Raw genomic sequence first — 4,110 nt, forward strand, 5'->3', positions numbered from 1 at the left:
GTTTTGTTTTTTTGTCCTCAGCGTAGGTGACAAGTTAATACTGAACTCAAAAGCAATTTCTCATTCAATTATTGTTAATGAAATCATTTTTTGTATTGAATTATTTGCATTATATGTCTGTTCCTTTGATGTGTCTATAGTTTAGAAGGTTGACTGGTTGCATTCAGTATGATGCAAAAAAGGAGAAACAAAACTCTGAAGGCAGACTTGATAACATTGAAGTCCCACGTCTCCTTCTTACTGAGTGGGGCAGTGACAATTTGTGGGTGATGTGTCAATTTAGTTTTACCACCAAACTGAGGTTTTCGTGCAAATAACAGGATCCTTGCCACCTTCTCGTATTTTTAGAAACACGCGCACCAGAGTGTCCCATCTCGTCACATGCAACACACTCACGCGTATGACGCCACAGTCTAGGCGGGTGTCAGTGACACAAGCAAAGTGCCTCGATGTGTCGAACACAGCTGCCGGCCCGCCACGATGAGAGCGTTTCACACAGACCACACCAGCGTCTATATGAGATCATTTTTTCTACTGTCAGATAGATACCCCAGCTGACATAACTGATCGGAGATCCGAGGCCAGGGTCCAGCTGGGAACTTTCTGGATTTATGTGTAATCCTTTTTCACTCGTTTGGAATTACAGTGGAAGTAATGGCGTGGCATGATCAGATGTGACTGGGCAAACGTCCTGGCTGGCTTGGAGGGAGCTCTGGTGTAATGTTGACCCGGAGGCCTCCGTGTCCGTGTGCTTTTTCAGCTTGTGCAGGTTCGCCAGCTAACTAGGGATGTCAGATCACATCCCATTCTTACCAACAAACAAGAACCGCAAATGGCCTTAACAGCTCCAAACAACTGTTTAAAATCTTTACAATCCTGATTGTGATCAATGGTTGAAAATCGTGTCAGATATGTATCCCTATAGGCTTCTGAGAGGAGTTATTAGGGACAACACAGACGGTCCCATGCAATGCTAGTAATGCCATCAGAAGATATCAGGGCTGGCGGTAGCGTCATGCATCCGGTTATTATTCCCACTCTAAATTAAGAGTACTGGGCTGTGGTCCACTCAATAAAGGAGGCCTAATCTGATTAAGGGAAGCATCCTTAGGAAGAAAGCAGAACTCTGACTGCCATTTCTTTTTTTCACTGGTGGAGAAACGTTGTTTGCTGTACTACTAGGGGGTGAGCATTCTGTGCATTGTGTGTGTGTGTGTGTGTGTGTGTGTGTGTGTGTTGTGTGTGTGTGTGTGTCTGTGTGTGTGTGTGTGACTGTATTTGTCGTTCTCTCTTTCAGTCTTTCTTTCTTTCTTTTTCTGTGTGTGAATGTGTGCATGTGTGTTTTTCTGTGTGTGTTTCTACCATTTTACCCCTCCAAGGGAAATAGGAGAGTGTGGTATTAATATGCTTATGACAGCTTAATTTGATAAGCAGGCCACTTGTAAAAAGCCTGGGATTGTTTGTGTAAAGCTTGTGTGTGTGTGTGTGTGTGTGTGTGTGAGTAGTGTGTGTGTGTGCACGCAAGTGAGTTTTTTTTTATGTTCTTCAAAATGCTGCCACAGAGCCTGTGGATGACCCACTTCCGAGACGGTCGAGAAAACAAGGAAGAGCAGAACCAAATGCAAGGGGAGCAAGAGGAGAACACAAGAGGGAGAAGAGAAAGACTGAGAGAGATAAAGAGGGAGGGAGAGACAGAGGAAGGGGAGGAACAATGAAAAGCCTGCGCATGAGAGAGAGGAAATAAAATAGCTGTTAATTTTTGGTGGGAAAGACGATTGAAAATCCTTTCTTTTTTTTTCTCCCTCCCTCCTCCTCCTTTTCCTCCCTCCTCCTACTCCAGTCCTCCTCCTCTCCTCTACTTCTCAAGAGGCAACCCCACCTCCCTCCCTCTCCCTCTCTCTCTCTCCTGCACTCCCACCCCCAATTCTAATCGGAAGAGAAACGCTGGGAACGATAACAGGGATTAGCTTCCTATGCTGGCTAGCCCCCTCGGTTAATTGCACGTGTAATGAGTTGTTTATTTGGGATAATGCGCAGCAGGAACGTCTGTGCAGCGCTCGAGCCGGGAGCCGACCCAGGAAGCCTGTGGGCTGGGAGAAAGTGAGAGAGAAGGAGGGATAGAAAAGACAGAGAGAGGGAGGGAGAGTGTATGGATAAGAGAGAGAGAGAGAGGGAAAAGAGAGAGACTGAGAGATTGTGTATAAGAGAGAGAGAAAGGGAGAGAGAGAGAGAGAGAAAAAAGAAACCTTACCACCAAACTCCAACTGCAGGCCAAGGAAGGAGTGAGAGAGAGAGGGAGAGGGAAAGAGAGAGTGAGAGGAGGAATGGGAAACGGGCTTTTCTCTGGCGTTCCTTTCCCATCCTGGGGTCATACGGCCTGGAGACTTTTTCTCAGGGTGGAGAAAAAATCCAATAGCCTGTGAAAAAACAGAGAGAGACAGATTGAGAAAGAGAGAGAGAGAGAGAGAGAGAGGGAGGGAGAGACAGAGAGCGATAGAGGGAGGAGAGGGAGTGAGATGTGCCCACCAGTGTGGGGAGTGGAAAAGTCCGCGGATGCGAGGGGGGACGTGCTCTGCTATCATTAGCCGGGGGGGACAGCCGAGGTTATGAACGGTGCAGCTGCACTCTGAGCCCTGGGATTTGGATTTGTGCTGGTGGAGGAGGGGTTGAAGTGGGGGGGGGGGGGGTTTGCTGTACATGGCGGGGTCCTGTGTGGAACGACTGGAGGAGCACACAGCGGCTTGTGAACCAACCTCCCAACCTTGCTTTCGTTTTTTTTTCTTCCCCCCCATCCCTCCAGCCCTCCACTTGAACTGTCGGAAAAAAAGGAAAGAAAACAAACAAACTGAGGAGATGGTGAAGATAAGCATCACGGGAGAGGGAATGGCAGCAAAATAAAATAATAATTAGAACAATAATAACAATAATATAACACAACTTGTGATTTATTCACTCTTGGCTATGGGCTCTGGCCTCTCTGTGTTTGTCTTCGGCTGCCATATCTGGCCGTGAGATCAAGAAACCGTTCCTATTTGGTACAGCCAGCCGCAGCAACTGTCAGCAGAACAGGGACAATTAGAGGCCTGATTATTTTTGATGTCGGCGAGTTAAATGTTAAATATCTCCATCGCGTTCACTTTCCTTTTCAGTTTTTTTCTTGTTCTTTCTGTTATCTCTCCTTATCTCCTTCTCCTTCTCCAGTTTGTGTTCTGGCTCTCTCTCTGTGTTGTGATCATGCTTGAGAGAGGCTAGAGAGAATATGAGCTGGTGTGATATGCCATGGCTCAATGTTCGAACGCTAAAAAGGGCCTAAAGTTTCTGAGGAGGCCAGTGCAGCTGAGGAAAAGGGTCTCTGCCACCAGCGCTGCACACACTTACACACACACACACACACACACACACACACACACACACACACACGCACGCACACGTGCACACTCTCACACACACACACACACACACACACACGCACACGTGCACACTCACACACACACACACACACACACACACACACACACACACACACACACACACACGCACGCACACGTGCACACTCTCACACACACACACACACACACACACACACACACATACACACACACACACACACAAACACACAGCTGCAAGACACCAGCAAACAGAGCCGAGGAAGCTATGCAAATACACAGGCTGCCGTCATGGTATTGCTCATCAAGTCAGAGTGAGAAAACACAGGGGAAAAACACGCGTGCGCGCGCACACAAACACACACACACACACACACACCACACACACACATATGCAGACACACTCACCCACACAGACTTGTACACACACCAAACACACACACACACACACACACACACACACACACACACGCAAACACAGATGTCCCCATACTCATAGATATCGCACAACATACTGTATTTGTATGATAATGTCTGATGAACTGAAATGAGTAATTACCTCAAAATCGATGGTGGATTTGAAAGGAAAGATCAAATACAAGAAATTGGCTAAACTGGTTGTTTCTTCGTCTCCCTTTGCTCTGTTTAAGTGCCTCAATTATGCTAGCTGGAGGAGTCTGGATGGAAAGAGAAATATTAATAAAGAAGAAAAAAAATTAAAAGA

At 46.8% G+C, this 4,110-nt stretch overlaps 1 protein-coding gene across 5 annotated transcripts in view; it reads left to right on the forward strand.

Annotated features, from left to right (window-relative positions):
• The window catches only part of mef2cb (myocyte enhancer factor 2cb), an 89,033-nt gene that overhangs the window by 20,132 nt on the left and 64,791 nt on the right, over window positions 1–4,110 (forward strand). The gene's annotated exons all lie outside the window — the stretch shown is intronic.

This window comes from Sprattus sprattus (assembly GCF_963457725.1).
Source record: "Sprattus sprattus genome assembly, chromosome: 15".
Classification (NCBI taxonomy): domain Eukaryota; kingdom Metazoa; phylum Chordata; class Actinopteri; order Clupeiformes; family Clupeidae; genus Sprattus; species Sprattus sprattus.